Below are 17,877 nucleotides of genomic sequence, written 5' to 3'. Positions count from 1 at the left end.
TCTGCAAGGTATCATGTAAATCTAAGTTCTTTCCAGTTTCGGGGTTCTTTTGCTCCTGTATTCATATTCTTCTCCAATATCTCCCCATTGTTTTCATCTGCTTCTGAGATGTACATCACCAGTCTTGAGACAACTAATATGTAACTTGTGACTCTGAAAGCTTTTTTGGTCATTCGTTTACTGTTAAATGATCTTGGGCGAGTTATCAACCCCTACGAGACTCATGACTGTACTGGCTTCTTTCTCCCTCCCTCTACTAATGTAGAGTGTTCACATCTTTCATGTACTCATAGTTTGTGTCCCCATCTTGTATGTATAAGCTTTGTAGAAAGAAACTGTATCATGTAGTTATTTTGGTTTTCTTACCACTGTACATTGAAAAATAAACGAATAAATGAATGAGTTCAATTTACCAGTGCCCTTTGAATGCCCAGTTGAATCCACACAACTGTTAGAATAAGGAAATCACCCTTTATTCTAGTGAAATCCTCTCTGACCTGGGAGGTTCCCCCGCTACCCAACTCTCCTCTGTACTTCCTCAGGTAGAAAAAGACTGATTATTCTTTCTTCTTTACACATTTACTGTCAGTTCCTAGGAGTCTCAGCCTGGAAATTACAGAGTACTGAGTAAAAAGTGTGGGGTCATGAGTTTCTAATATCATGGGAAAATAGGATGGCACCAGGAGAGAAATTCAGTCTTCCCAGGCTTCTATCAAACAGTATTTATTAAGTGCCTAGTACCTTCTCTCTAGCTCTGAACAGGCATGGAAATTAAATTTGGATATGAACCTTGATCTGAAGGAGCTCATACTTTCATAAGGCAAACAAGAATATGGGAAGTAATTTAAAAATTATTTTAAGATAGAATATCCAAATCCTCTCCTAAAAATGGGAATACTGTGAGCTACCCTACCTAACTTATGATATTGCTCTGAAGATCAAATAAACACAAAATTAATTGAAAATGTAAAGTTATAAACTACACATATGCAAATAAATTTGGCATCATGTCACTTATAAAACTTACTGAATTCTTATACCTTCAGATAGATAGAGACTTTTGTATATGATGTTCTATAAATGAAAGAATAAGGTCTTAAAGACATAAAGTTCAACAAAGACCAATTCAGAGTTTACACAATTTGATGTTTCTACTAAAAACTCTAGAGAATATTTTCAGTTAAAACATATTTTTAGGAGCGTCTCAGTGGGTCAGTTGGTTAAGTGTCTGACTCTTGATTTTGTCTTGGGTCATGATCTCAGAATTGTGAGATCAATCCCCATGTGGGGCTCCCCACTGGGCATAGAGCCTGCTTAAGATTCTCCCTCTCTCTCTGCCCTTCCTCCCTCTGTTCTCTCTCTGAAAACAAAACAAAGCAAAAACAAAAATCAATCAAACAAAACATACTTTAAACGATACAGAATCTCAAAAACATTTAGCCTTTTTCTTATTCAATAGAGGGTAGGGGCACGGCCTCAGTCATCGTGACTAAGGAGATGGAGCTAAGTGCTTTGAGATTTGGCCAATTTTGAATTATTTGGTAGTGATCAATCATCTCGAGTCCCTTTTGATTCCAGTTACAATTGGATTACAAGGCACAAAACTTATTTTTTAGAGTCTTCCTTTTGTTAAAGCTACCTTTATTTTTATTTTTTTATAATCATTAGATGTAACGGACTTGACCTTTTAACACTGGAAAGAATTTGAAATGTAAAATGAAGTACAGGATCACAAATCCTAAAGTCAGAAGAGAATTTAGAGGTGCTCTAGTCTAATTTCTAAGATATAAAGCAATGAATCTCCTTGATCATGTCCCAAGTAAGTAATGACCTAGGGCTGTCTTGCTTACAAATGTAGTGGCACAGTGATGTGCTAACTAATCTACTGCTCCACAGTTTCCTACACAACAGGCAGGATGATTCTTTTAAAAGTTAAGGTAAATCAAGTCATTCCTCTGCCCCAACTCCTTCCCTTCTTACTCACGTAATCCTAAAGCCTAATCTAGAAGGTCCTATGTAATCTACCATGCCTCCTCCCAGCAACTGTCCAATTTTATCTGCTACTACTTTCCCTCTTGATCACTCCAACCCAGCTACCGGCCCCTTCGTATTCTTCAAGTCCAAGAAGTGCATGGAGTTCAAGGCCTTTGGACTTACTGTTTGTTTTGCCTGTAGTACTGCCCTCCCTAATAACATAGGATTCTGTTTCTCACTTTTACAGAGACTCTACTCAAATGTCACCTTTACAAGAAGTTTTTATTAAACTCTCCATAAATTAGCACTCACCTTAAACCACTCTCTATCACCTTATGTTCCTTTGCTTTTCTTCATGGCCTTTAGCACAGAGTAGCAGTATTATTTATTGATTTATATTCTTTATATATAATTGTATATATCATACTTATATATTATATATTTACATTACATACTCATTTATAATAGATACATTTATAATTTATACATAAATATAAGTATATTATATTTCATAAGTCTATAATAAATATTATTTATTATATATTTTTATGTAAATATATTACATTTATTTATAATGTAATTATGTTATATATTTATTTATATATCTTATACACACACATCTACCTAATTATATTTATGATCTGTCTTACTCCACTAGAATGGAAATGCATGAGAACATAGGATTTGCTGGCTCTGTTCACTCATGGCTCTATCCTAGAAAAGTGCCTTATATCTGGTTTGATGTTCAGTAATTACTGATTAAATGAAAGGAGAACTCATAACCTCATAAGTGACCCCATTGTCCTTTAAGACAGGTCTAATGATTAGAAAATTCTGTAATACTGAGTCAAAACTTGTTGCCTTCTGTGGACCTTTCCTCCCTGCAGAACTGATCCTACCTTCTACATCACAAAGAACAATTCTAAACTTCTTTTCTCACTCCCAGACGAGTCTTCAAACATACGAAGTTAAGTTGTAAATCACTCATGAGTTAATGCTTCCCGTTCCTTTAGTCATTATCCAATGATGTGGATTCTAATCATCTCATTCATCAACTTCACCTTCCCCTGAGTATATTCTAGTTCATTATTTTTCAAACTGTGGGTCACAACCTTAGAGTGGTTCATTAAATAAATACATGGTTCAATTTGAGGAGATAGTTCTGAGTACAGTCACTGGAGCAGAAATTCTGGATCATGCAAATTCAGTCACTTGGGGGACTTTACCTCTTCTTATCTCAGGTTCCTCATCTTTAAAATAAGGATGGTGATGGGGCGCCTAGGTGGCTCAATCAGTTAAGCGTCTGCATTTGGCTCAGATCATGATCCCAGGGTCCTGGGACCCAGCCCCTCCTCTGGCTGCCTACTCAGGGGGAACCTGCCTCTCCCTTTCCCTCTGCCCCTCCCCCTGCTCGTGCTCCCCCACCCTTGCTTGTGCTCTCTGGCTCTCTCTGTGTGTCAAATAAATAAATAAAATCTTTAGAAAAAATAAGGATGATGATAATAGTAAGTATAACTCATAAGTTTATGATGAAGATTGAGGATTAGTACACAAACCTTGAGCAATGGGTCCTCCAGAGCCAGCTGCCAGGTGGAAGAAGAGGGTGTCTCTAAAGAGGAGAGAGAGGGAGAAAAGAAGAAAGAATGGGCCTTCTTTCACAAGGAGCAGGTTCGAGGCAATGCCTTCTCCAGGCTCAAGGCAGGAAGGAGAGGGAGAAAAAAGAGGGAAAATAGGCTGCTGTCCTCTCACCTCAAAAGGGAGTGGTCAGCCCTTATTATCACTGACTCTGTGGAAGCAGGAGAAGCCAAGCTATCCAAAACCCAAAGCACTTAGCATCGAAAATGAAACCATTTGAAACATTTAGCCATCAAGCCTGGTTGAAAACACCATGCACATTCTTGAGCATTTAGTTCCATTATTACCCATGTTACAAATGATGTGTCTAGGTCACAAGTCCAGACTTGTAAAGGGAAAAATATCGAGTAAATGCAATAATGTTGTCCCTAATGGGTTTTAAAGCAATGGACTCCGGTTTCCAGAGTTCAGTGCCGTGAAGTTGCATGTTAAATCATTTTCCTTCTTTAAGATGGGTTTTAAAGAAGCCACACTATCTTAGTCCATCATTAAACTCTTCCATAATCTGAAATGTACTAAACAACAAGTGTTGCGCTCTTTTTAAATGAAGTTAAAATGGTCAGAGAACTATGTGATAGGTTCGCATAGGCACTAGTTTTCTTCTTGGAGTTGATCATTGTAGAGTAATTCTGTTCTATTCCCTGGAGATAGAACCCCTTTCATGGCTACCAATCTGGCTTTGGATGAAACTCTGCAAACCGAATTAAGACACAGCTGTTTGGAGACCAGCACTCCTGGGAAAAGAAACAAGGAAAATCTCCCTTTTGCCAAGAGATTTACACCTCACTGATGAGAAGATATGCCACAGTGCTCTCTGAGGGCATAAACCCTATTCACCCCAATGCTGATTTTCACTCTTTCAAGAAGGACTCTCACAGAAATTCCAGAACTACTGCCTTTAGTATTATTTTCTTGGAGTCCTGGTTGACCTTGCTCTTATTCACATTTTCATTACAAAATAGTGAAGCATTTTTTTTTTTTTACTGCTCTGCTCTTGGCATAATTGCATTTAACTCTTCTAGTAGGTCACTGCTATTTGAGCTTTTTGGGTTTCTTAACTGTATTATTTTGGAGACTTCCTAACTGGTTAACCCATCTCAAGTCTCTTCTTTATTTTCTGTAAGCTACACAACACTGTCACATCAATCATTTGCTAATCACACTCCAGTGGACAAAATCCTTCAATAATTCCCCTTTGCTGACTGGAAATATACCAAATCTTTGCTGTTCTATCATTTGGCGTCAAATAATTATATCTCCCACTATCTTCTACCTTGTTATCCATTTAGATGAATTTCTGAAATATGAATTTCATGTTTCTGTTCATGCTGTTTCCTTCACCTAAATGCCTTTGGTTTAAATCCTGTAGATACTTAGTGCCTCCTTTTTCCCACAGTCCTATCCTTCTCACTAATTCCTCAGGCTTGGAGTTATTCTCATCTCCTCTGAATCTCCTAGTGTTTTACTTGTATCTCTCTTTATAACACTTTTTATGCTTAACCTCAACTAAGACTGTAGAGGTACACAAGCGCCTCTTTTATCAACTGGAAATGCCTTGGGAGGGGAAATCAGGTCTTGCTTCACTCCATGTCCTTCACTGTGTCTAATACAATTCCTGCCACATGGTAGATTTCTTGTCCAATAAATGAATGAATGTAGCTTTTAGCCATTAGATTCTAGACTATGATCTTCCTAAGTGCAGGAGAAACATGTCTGTATTGATCATCTTTGTAACCAGCTGCCTAACAGCGTGCCTGGAACAAAATAATGTATAATAAATGTTTACCTACACACACACACCAACCCCAAAACCAGAACCCTACCCAGGGGCTTTTTATGGAATTACTAAAAATAGTATGTTCAACAGACAGAAGTTCAGATCTCATCCCTTCTTATGTCATTTAAATAGAAGGAAAACCATCTACAAAAGAAGAAGCCTCTACAAACAACTTTCTTCATTTTCTTCATACAGAAAACTTGTGAACTTTCCTTTGAAGGCTCCAGGAAATGTCAGGGGCATTTTTTTATTTAGCCCTTTTCAAAATAGCTTGGATGCATACACTTTTTATAAGCTTCTCAACTTACTCACAAACATTTTTAGTGGCTATACAAGGACTGCTAGCACAAAGGGAGAGGGGTAAACAAATGGGGGGAGAAAGGTAGAGTTTAGAAAGTTAAGTGTTTCATGAGAGTTGTTGAGGACGCTTAACTTCACTCAAAACAATCGAAGGCTGTTGCCACTCGGCTACCAAGTTGTTTTCCTCTGACCTCCTGTTCCTTGTTATTTGCTACTGAATTTTCCTAGGCTGTATTATTTATGCTCAGAAAAAATCAATTCTTTCCTTTTATTGAAAAATTATGTCCAACAAATTGTAACTATAACCTAATCTACAAGGTTTAATGTAGGCGGCTTTGATTTACTGGCCCATTCATAATCTGCGGACGATTAGCCTCCCTGGAAACAATCCACTCGCTTGTCTAAGTGCTATCAAGGTGTTTGTTTTTAATCTGTCCAAAATCATCCTATAGACAAATGCATTATTGAAGAATTATATTTTAATTTATCTTCATGCAGTGCTTTTGAAGGGCATTTGCATTAACGCAATATGATTACGCTTCTTTCCATCAGTATCTTTTCAAATCAGAAATTACCTGCACATACAGTCTCAGATGGTGGTCAAAAATTGTACAAAGAAGTAAGAATAGGACTTCTTAATATCACACAGCCCTGCTGCTCATCTGTGAGGCTTTTTCTGTTCTAATGCTTTTGTCATGTATATGAAAGTCATTATGTAGTTTAGAAAACAGAAGATGAAGTGAAAGAGGAAGATCAGGGACCTCAGATGCATTAATATTCCACCAGCATCAAAGATATTTCCCTCGAGGGGCTCCTACAGGCCACGCTGTTATTACAGTGCCTATCCATTATCTTGTGCTGTTCTTGGTATTAAGACAATAATGGAGAGAATAGGATTATGTGCAGATGATAGGAAATGTGAAGGCAATTCAGCAAGATAGGAAATGAATGGAGACATGATTCTTTCATCGAAGCCAGGGATGGTTTAGCATAGGGTAAGAGAGAAGATAAATGAAGCAAAATGGAATCTTTACAGGTTAGCAGGGGTAAAATGAGTGTTTTCATCCAATCCTGTGTGTTTAACCTTCTTGATGGAAAAATGCCATGGCATCTTTCTTTACAATCCAAGTGTATGTGCCTGAAGAGATGATCTGTTTTTGTTCTCAAAATTCACTTGTTGTTGGAAAAGCTGTCCGGTGCTTACATGGTCAGAAGGTGGCCTGAAGGAGTGGCAGAACCTTTGAATTCACTCCCATCGCTGAGAAATTCAGGCTGTTTTATAAAATTCCCCAGTGGAAATGACAAGCCCAGCAACTCTTTCAGCCCATCCCTTACCAGACAATGCCCAGTAATCAAGACAGTAATAAAGTGAACAGCAAACAGGAGTGTTACATTATGAAAATGCTTACTCTAGTTGCTTAGAGCCCCATGTTTTGGACACGAACCCTCCCCGTTCTACGCACACACAGAGCACACAGAGGCAATCACCCAGACAGACTTTGAAAACAGGAAAGAAAGGCCCTGGCTTTTTGAAAAGATCACCTATATCGGATGCCCAAGGCTAATGTGACTCAAAGGTTGGCATTTTATGATGATGGCGGGGAAGCAAGAGCAGCAGATTGTGTCATTTGCAGGGCACTGGCATAAATAAATGTTTCTGTTTCTATATATAAAAAAAGAACATTTAATTAAATGAAGGCACACTCATCTACGGACAATATGACCAGGCCAGAGAGACTGCTTTCTGTGTTCACATATGCTGCTTGCTCTCCAAACACTGCGTTTGATCCAGACTTAAATTGGATAGAAATTTAACCAAACTGAGATCAACAATATAATAACATCCTCTAACTCAAAGAGTTACCAAGGGGAATTGAAGAGAAAACATTAGAGGAAATCAGCATGTAGATACACTGTATCTATAAGCTTATCTAAGAATGAGAAAGCTGTGGATATCCAGGCTGCATATGAAATATAGATTAATATATCCTGCGTGGAATTGCACTGCAGCCAACACAACTTAGTTCAATATTCATTCTTCCTAAACAGGGCTGAAGACTAGTTAGAAAAATCATCACACACACACATACACACACACACACACGTGTATATATATGTATCCTCAAAAAAATAAGTGAAGAAAAAACAAGCAATAAGAGCAGAAGGGGGGAAATACATATATATATCTATATGTACATATAGATATATATATATGTTTTCATCCAAAACATGAACCTGCTATTTGTATAGGAAAAGAGCGCGTATAAAGAGAAAAACGTAATCAAGACCTTGGACAGCTTTTGAACCTTTTCTCCCCCCTCCCCCAGCCCTTTTGGGGCTCTTTGGTGCTGCGTCCTGGTTCTCTGGTTTTAAAAATGGCTCCATACTGCTCTCTGCTGTTGGTTTATAATTTTCTCCTTGGAAAGCTCAGAGCAATTTCCGCTGCTCTGGCTGTAACATGTCAGGTCCTGGTTGGAACTCATACCTAATAGAACTGTCTCCTAATTTAAAACAAGGCACATGAATATTTTGTAGATTTGGACTGTGAAATCTAGCTTCCTGGCTACATTTTTTTCCTCCAAATTATCTGTACTCTCTGACCTTAAGAAGATCTCATTCTAGCCACAAGAATCATTTAAACTTAAAAGATTGTCCTCCTAAGGAAATTACAAATCCCACTATAGATTTGTATCTCTAAGAAAGTGAGGTGGAAAGGAGAGGACATTTTGGAGATGGATGTGAAGACTAATTAATATCACTCCTTAATATCCACATCACATTGAATTCAATTTCAAACAAGGAAATTAATAAAATAACACATGTGTGATAGAGCACAGCACAAGGTGTGTACTCAATAAATGTAAATGAGATTTGAATCAAATCCAAGAAATTGAAATAGAGAATTGTAATTTGGGGGAAAAATTAACCTCAGGAAAAATACATTTTAAACAGTACATAAAGTATTCAAAGTGTTTTTTCCTCTCCTTTGAAAACATAAGAGTGGGGGAAAGAGTGATTTGCTTAATATAAAATACCAGAATGTTATGATTTTACCAAAAATTATATTATTTCACAGAGGCTAATCAACTCAAGCATAAAAATGTTTACTGGGGCTTATTCAGTGATAATATATTTTTCCCTTTGGAAATAAGGATGATTATGAAAGACAGTTAACAGCTGTAATTGGACGTTTTAATGTGTGGCAACATGACCACATGACTTAATCCAAGAGCATATGGTCAATTGTGTGACCCTGCTTGACAGACAGGAAGTTGTTATATTCCATGTCATTGTTTTGAACTGCATCTAAAGCATACAACCCTATTACCCTGCTCAAGAGAAACATGAAGAAAATGAAAAGGATGATGGGAAGTAAGATGTAAAATTGGTGAGTCTCACTTACCAGGGCCTTTGTCCCTGAAATTTATTGTTACTGTAGAGGGATTCTGTTGTGTAGATGCCCCACAGAATCAGGATGGATTCTCACCCCAAATATGGTTTGAATGTTGAGACCGATAACACCACACAGATATCAAAAGATATGAAAAACTTTGTTACTCTCATAATGAGGCTCTTTGGAGAAAGCAGGGTGATTCATAAGCAAGTCTAGCAAGTCCCTGGCTTTACAGGGCAGGGAAAAGAGACAGAACTGGGGTTTTTATGATGTTTAGGACGCGTGGCCAGGCTGGGGGTTCCAGGCATGGTTTGAACTTTCCACAGTGCCAAAGGAACGACACCTGGCCTCTAACCCATTTGCCCAGAGGTGGGGCAGAAAGGCAAAGAAGGGAGAAGTGAGCCTTAAAAAAAGCTTTCAGCAGCCAAACGTTTAAAAAAAAAAAAAAAGGAATCAAACACTTTATTACAAAGGCCTCCAATTTGCATTAGCAGCAGTTCTGATTTAGTTATTTAGATGATGGTGAAAGGTCTCTAAACATCCTCAACGATACCTCTGTGAACTCAACCTAGTAGTCTCTAAATGTAGATCATCTCTCAAAGGTAATAAAAAGCAGCTGATTCTACATATAGACACTGAGGGCTTCAGATTCTAGTTTCTGAAATGAAGAAACAAAGAGACAAAAAGAAAGAGATTTTGTTTTATAAACACCTTTATCCGAGCGATTCTATTCAGTAAGCACATATTGAAGTGTCCGGCTGTTTCAGGTGATGGTGACACCGGCCCTGCCCGCAAGGAGTTTTCAGTCTACAAGTGACAAGTGCCTCCGTAGAGAAATACTTTCAGATGGGCAGTGTTAGGAGGACAGTGTTAGAAGGAGAGAAGGAACAGACAAAGTTACGAACTCTGTCCTGAGGGCTCAAGAAATAAGAGAAATGTTGAGAAAACATTATTTTCAATAATGAATGCAAAATTACCAGGCAAAAAAGAAAACAAAGGGGATTTGAGGCAAAGTGAAACACCATGGGAAAGCAATGAAGGTATAAACCTCATTGACATTTTCAGGTCACAACAGGTAGTTCAGTCTCCTGGATACATAGATTATTAAGACATGTAGTGAGCACAGATGAGACTGAAGAGGCCAGAGCGGAGGCCAGAGCCTGGAGGGCCGGCCTGTCATGGCAAAATGCTTGGACTTTATTCAGCAGGGCAACAGCTTTCAACTTCTTTGTTTTTTGTGGGTATTGTTTCAACTTCTCTGATCACACATTCCTAGCAGTACAAAAAGTTCGATTATTAGCCCCCAGTGTAGACACATGAATTTCCCATATTATTTGCAGGTATTGCCATTTGCAGATATTAAGATACAGTAAACATCTAGTACAAATTCATCATTAATTAAATTTCTAAATTGACTCAACTCAAGCATGTGGCTGTCACTAAGGCATAAACAAAACCGACTTCCATTAAGTCAAAAATCATCACTTAGAAACAGAAAATAAGAAATGGAACTAAAAGTTAAAAACAGAAAACCCAGCAAACCATTAAAACGACAATTCCAGAAGCTTGAAAATTCTTCTGGAAGCAACCTGCATGTTTTTGAAAGTTTATTAAGCCATGATATGAATTTTTTTTCATTTCCCTTAGAATTATTGTGATGGTTAATTTTATGGGTCCACTTGACTTGGCCATGAGGTGTCCAGATTAATTAAACATTACTTCTGCATGTGTCTGGGAGGATGTTTCCAGGTCACTCAGTACATTGTCCTCCCCATTGTGAATGGGCTTCGTGCAGTTTATTGAGGGCCCAATTAGAACAACAACCCAAGGGAGGGCAGATTTCATTCCCTTCCTGCCTGCCTGCTAAAGCTAGAACATCAGTCTTCCTCTACCATCAGGCTGGGATTTACTCCCTCAGCTGTCCTGGTTCTTAGGCCTTTGGACTCAGACTGGATATATACCATCACCTTTGTTAGGTCTCTAGATCATGGGACTTTTCAGCCTCTATAATCATGTGAGCCAGCTCCTCATAACAAGTAACCTTTGGGCGCCTAGATGGCTCCGTTGGATAAGGGTCTGCCTTCAGCTCAGGTCATGATCCCAGAGTCTTGGGATTGAGCTCCATATTGAGCTCCCTGCTCTACCTCTGCCACTTGCCTGCTTGTGCTCTCTCTCTCTCTCAAATAAACAAAATCTTTTTAAAAATAACCTTTTATATGTTATTCATTTTGTTTCTCTGAAGAACTCTGACTAATACAAGACTATATAAGCAAACTAGCATTCCTGGGCACAGGGAGAACAACTGCCTTCTGCCTATAGGTAAATACAGGTCTTTCAAGGCTTGGAGTTTATACAATTTGGGGAAATCTTCTTAATGAAAAAGGATACAAAAAACCCTCACTTTTGCAATTTTGTAATATGTGACCATGTAACACATTGCTGGGACCATACCCCCAATCTTTGTAAATGATCCATGTACCTGAAGGCGATGGCAATTTAGGATTTAGTGAATGTGAATAAGTCCTTCTCTGCTGCTGCCTGTATCCTAGACTGGTGGCCACCTTCTTCCTGCTTGGTTACTCCATTTAAATTCGCAGGAAGCTGAGTTCCTTGAAGATCAAAGTCAACTTTATGGTGAAAATTTTTGTTACCAAAGACTGAAATAAAATGCTTAAAAAATAACTAACTAACAACAACAAAAATACCTGGGCTGTTTCCTTTGGGGGCTATTTTACTAGCATTCCCAAAGGATTAAAAATGAAAAACACTGGTGTTGAAAAAGGTATAAGGATACTGGATACAAATCCCATAAAAATACTGCAGCATTGCATAATACTGTTGGGATCTAAAGTTGTACTAGAAAACTGCTTAGGAGCCATTTCTCCTCCAACAGTTCACAAGTTAAAAAAAAATTTGGTATACACAAAGCATTATTAAATTTGCAAATAAATATTTGCTACCAGCTCTAGGCACTGGCTCCATGCAATATGTTCAGCAGCATTTGAGTCTAAGTCCCACAGCAGGAGACTTTGGCAATTGGCTTTCTCTATCTAAAGTAATTCTAGAGCAGAGGAATTTCCAGTTTAGAATGATTATAAATTGCCACTTAAGAACAAAGTATGTAGCATTTGAGCACACATATATAAGATACTTTTTTTAAAGATTTTATTTATTTATTTGACAGACAGAGATCACAAGTAGGCAGAGAGGCAGGCAGAGAGAGAGGAAGAGAAGCAGGCTCCCTGCCTAGCAGAGAGCCCGATGCGGGGGCTCCATCCCAGGACCCTGGGATCATGACCTGAGCCGAAGGCAGAGGCTTCAACCCACTGAGCCACCCAGGTGCCCCCTATAAGATACTTTTAATCTTCTTTTTGTTCCACATTTCTAGATGACTGATGCCATAAGGAAACCTTTGCAAGACTGTGTATTGTGTTTGAATAAATGGTAAATGCCATGTATGTGGTATCACCCTTTTTTCTACAAAAAATCATTTTAATTGTTATTTTACCAAATGTCCATGTCATTGATTGTCATTCTCCGCCCCCCACGCCCCGCTATGTGGTATCAGTTACCAAGAGGCATAGCCAAGAACAGGCACAAACTTACTATGTGAAAGATCATTTTTATAGTGAGCCCAGTCATGGCATCCAGCTAGTTACTGTAAAATTTTTCACACCTTCTGGATTAAAACCCAGACACAAAGGGAAGGGATTATTGTTATACCTAAGTGTGAATTATCCTGGAGCAAATTGGAAACAAGGTTTATTCTATACTGCAATTACTAATGTGTACTTTTGAGCACTAACAAGAGTCTGGGGCTTTTCTGGACAACTATCTTCCTCTGGGACTTACTGAAGCAAATGAGAAGGTATTTCATTGTTCCATTTTTTACCCACAGGCTGAGAGTGTCCACGACAAAACATAAACTAGTGTGAGTGCATGTTGATGCACATTGAGTAAACACCCTGCTTATTTATTAATGAGAATGATGTCACCAGTCAATAGAAAACCGGTTTTATGGAAAACCAGTTTTCTATTGATCAAAGAGGTTAGAACCTTTTGGTGCTATTTTGACTTAACAAAGTATTCCAATGACTTTATTTCAATGTAGAAAAATATCAACCCTCGTGAATCCTAGTACCCCCCCAGCGAAAACCCCTAAAGACCCCCACATTCCACATTATAGTATTGCCATTGGATTCTTTCTTTCCTGTTTTTTTGTTCCTTTCATTATCTTATTTTTTCTATTTTGTTTTCCTCCTTTTCAACAATTATACCTCAACTCTTAACTTTTCTTCTCTTCAGACTGCAGATTTTGTCATTCCAAGACTCAGTTAAAATTTCATTACTTCCGTCTTATTTTGTGCACATGTTCTAATTGATTTCAATCCCCACCCCCATACTGTAGTAAGATCTAACCACCTAAGGAAGCATTTTTATCTTCCACCAAGTCAGCTTTTCTTTGGAAGTGTCAGTGATTGACAGCAAGGACTGCTGAGGGTGGTACTGAGTCAGCAGAACCACCACCAGGTGAATAAGCTAGAGGAATGTCAAACGTAGAAGAAAAAGGGAAGCTGAAATAATGGACTAAACTAAATAACAAAAGAACAGTAGCTGATTAAAGCTGTGTTTCCTAAATTCAGATAGCCATAACCATAAGCTTCAATGAAATAGATTCTGTATTTTGAAAGCCCTTAGGCTTTTAAATAGGGGTGCCTGGGTGGTTTAGTCTGTTAAGTGTCTGACTCTTGATTTCGGCTCAGGTCATGATCTTGGGGTCCTGGGTGGAGCCCCGTGTTGAGCTCCCTGGTCAGTGTGGAGTCTGCTTGCTTCCTCTCCTTCTGCCCCTCCTCCTGCTCTCTTTCTTTCTCTCTCTCTCTCTCTCTCTCTATCTCAAATAAATAAATCTTTAAAAAAAAAAAAGCCCTTAGGCTGCATATCACTTGGGCTCTTGATATTCTACCTGGAGCTTACCATTTGCTGAAAAAGTTAGGCATTTTTATATACAAAAAAACTGTCTTAGAAATAATAAAAAAAAGCAATAAACTTTTTTCATGAACAAAAGATTTGAATTAGTTCACAAAAAGAAAAATACAAGAATGATTGATACATTAAGAAAAGTACTACTTTCTTAACCAATAAAGAAATGCAAATCTAGGACATATCTGTTGCTTATCAGACAAAAAAAGAATTCTCACTGTTAGTCATATATTGCAAATTTAACTAGACATGACTTTTTGAAAACATTTGGACACTGTAGCAGCAATTTCTCTTGCTGTTTAGCTTATGAAAATAATTGGACAAATAGGCAATGTATATGTGTATACACATGTTCAACTAGCATTGTTTAGAAAAGCAAAAAGCTAAATGTCCAATAGTTTGGTATTAGTTGAATACATTTTAGACTATCTATACAGTTGAATGTCATGTAGCCATTAAAAAAATGATCATGCAAACTATATAAATGGAATGCACATAGAAAGATGGCCTAATGTTCTGTTAAACAGAAAACATTTTAAAAAAATGTATATATTATGATTCCTTTAAAATATAAACATGTCTGTGTAATAAATACTTCACAGAAAAGAATTCTAAATGATTTATCCAAATATATCAGTGATTATCTCTGAAGAGTGAGATTATTCATGATATATCCTTTCTCCTATTTGATCATCTGTTTCATCTAAAGTTTCTACAACAAATATCAGTCTATAATAAAAACATTTTTATTGAACATATTAAAATAAGATTAAATTATGAAGTTATATGGATATTCAGAGTTTAGGAATGAGTAACTAGGGTTAATAATTCAAAAAAGACGTACCTATAAAAGGTGGTCTAAGTTAGAATTTTTATGTTCTGTCCCAACTTTTCAAAAGAAGGAAATTTTCCTGTATGCAGGAGATGTAAACAAGGGTCTAAAACTAATTTTTGTTAATCTCCAAAAGAAAAGGTGAAGCATAAATAATCCATATCCTAATTTCTAATGAGATTCACATGCTTCAGACATACAGACTTAACTAACTTTTGTAGAATGATTGCTCTTTGTTGCACACACTTCTTTTGTGAACATAGTATTTAAAACCCTGCCAAATAAGAAGTAGCATTATCATCCCTAATTTCTGAATGAGAAAAAAATGGCTCTACCAAGGTAACTATTAAATGTATTATGCAGGAATATCATGGAGGATGTTGTCCACTACTGTATCTACAACTATCACAATCATCTCTAAAGAGGTTTAAAACCACAGATTTCTAAACCCTACCCCAGACCTACTGAATTTGAATCTCCTAGGCTATTTGAATGATTAGGTTGGAAATCACCAGATGGTATCATTCAGGATGTCCTTTTGAAGACTTAAAGTAGAAATTTCTTTCTACTTTGGATTTTCCTCTCCTGAGATATTGATATCTTTAATCAAGTATAGTCATTAAACTCAGCAAGAGAGGCTGGAGCCCTGGGCCCCATGTTTTAGTGAGCCATTCATATCTCAACACAAAAGTTTAATTTCTGGAGAATACTTGGTGTCTCTCTCACTCCTGATCTAAATTCAACACTGGCATAGTGAGCTCTGACACTTAAATATAGGCAATAGATTCTTGCATAGCAAAATAGCATTTCCCAGTAGTACCAAGAATCCATTTTCTTTTTTCTCTTCATGCTCCAGTTCATGGTTCTTGGGAAATGCATGAAGTAGCAGGGTAGTCACACCTATTGCATGTTGTGCAATATGCAGGAACAGTTTTACAGTGTTAATCTATCTAGGTATAGCATCTTAAAAATTTTCAGTTTGGTTATTTGGAGGTGTTTTTGTCAAATTAGAAGGACATGATTTACTTAAAATGCTGGATTGATTTTAACTTTTAATTATTTGGACATGTACGGGCTTCTATGTGTAGTCTTGCCCTGGGATCCATGAATGTTAGAGTTGGGACTGCTTTTAGCAAATGTATATCTGATCGTGCCTTCAGTTTTTGGCAACTCAAATCAAATTTTTTGTAATCCCCCATCTTGGTCAGAATAGGCTATAAGACCTAGCTTTCTGTGACTTTCTTTTTTATCTTTCCTGGCTATCCTAACTTTATTTGTCCATTGCTTTTTTAAAAAGTTTTATGTTGATTTATCATCTATTATTATATTGATCTAATAATCTATAATCTTATTGAATTTTATGTGTTTTTGTAGGCAGCTATAAAGTTTTTTAGAAATGAAATAAATTAGAAAGTAAAAGGAGGGGAGGAAGAAAGGATAGAAAAAGAAAAAGATTTATCCAACGTACGTTATCTGGAAAGTAATAGAGCACAAATTTAAACCCTGTCCTGTCTTCAATTTCAGTTCATACTCCATTGCATCACATTATCAATGTGGTTTTATAAGCTAATGTCATTGCCAAAGGATATGCTCCAATACAATATGGAAGTTATTTTTCCAGATAAGTTGAAATGCCAATGTAAAAAATGTTAAACATTTTATGATAAAAAAAAATCTTTCAAAACCTATTAAGCACTCACATGCTTCAGGAACAGCATTATAAACATAAATTATTGTTGTGTATTATATACAGGTGATCTCAGTTATTCACATATTTGATTTTTATAAAACTGCCAAATTCACAACTTCTTTATTCATGGTTTGATTAATTCAACAAAATATTTATTGAGCGCTTATAGTACTTAAAATACAGCAAGGAACAGTAAAAGGCAACAATCTCATTTAGCTTATTTCCTAGGGAGATACAGACATTAAGAAAAGACATTTAGAAAATGTGGATCGATGGAGAGATGATAGATAGATAGAGGGAAAGAAAGTAAGTAAGTTAGTTACCTGGTAGTTAGTATAGAAAAAAGAAAACTGGATGAAAGTAAGGTGGGCTGAGAGTCCTGAGGTACCTGAGCGGGAATTAGAATTTCTGAGAGTGGTCAGGTCAGCCTCACTGAGAGGGTTAAGAGCTGAATAAAGCCTTGATAAATGTGATGTAATTATCCAAGTGAATATCTGGGAGAAGAGCATTCTATGTAGAAGTAATGGCTGATCCCAAAGGCAAGAATAGGCTGAAGCCCAGGGGGCAGAAGAATAAGCAATATCCCTAAGTCATCCTTCCTACATCAAATTCAATGTTTCATTCACCAGTTAATCAATGATGATATTTATCTACAGCAAGGTGTTGTTTTCTGGCTTGTACTTTATCATCAACATAACCATCAGGGAGAGTGTTTGCAATGTGACTATTCACACAGTATGTCCTTTGCCATGTGGCACTCTTCCAGAAGCCCGTGGATAAATGGACTTTATGAGCTTCTCTACTCAGTCCAGCTTCAATACCAGCAGAGGCCACTTTATTTGTCTAACCTCCCTGAAGTCTTCATTTGTCCTCAGTTTCTTTGTAGCAGTGGGGAGCAGAGCCAACAACATTTGCATATGTGTGAGGAGTCTTACAGTAAACTCTGAAGAGTTTTTATAAGTCTGCTCACTCATGTGTTCCAGATGAGACAGACTCTGGGGGCAGAGGTTTAAATATGGGGGCAGAGGTTAAATACGCACTGATACAGCCTCTTTGGATTTTCCATATTCAATGAGAGAACTACCAGAAGACCAGTATCATAGATTCAGTAATGCTTGGAAGTTTTTTACCTGTCTGATTACCTAAAGGAGGGTATCATAATCACATTATACTATGGCTCTCTGGGAACAGAACACTGCCTTACAACATGAGTCTATTTTGCAACTCTGAGTGGTCAATATTCAAATTACTTTTCAAAACTACATTTGTGAAATTGGAAGATTAAAATTTTTATT

This window comes from Enhydra lutris, unplaced genomic scaffold (assembly GCF_002288905.1).
Source record: "Enhydra lutris kenyoni isolate GAN:26980312 unplaced genomic scaffold, ASM228890v2 scaffoldscaffold9, whole genome shotgun sequence".
Lineage (NCBI taxonomy): Eukaryota > Metazoa > Chordata > Mammalia > Carnivora > Mustelidae > Enhydra > Enhydra lutris.
Note: the sequence above shows the minus strand (reverse complement) of the source record.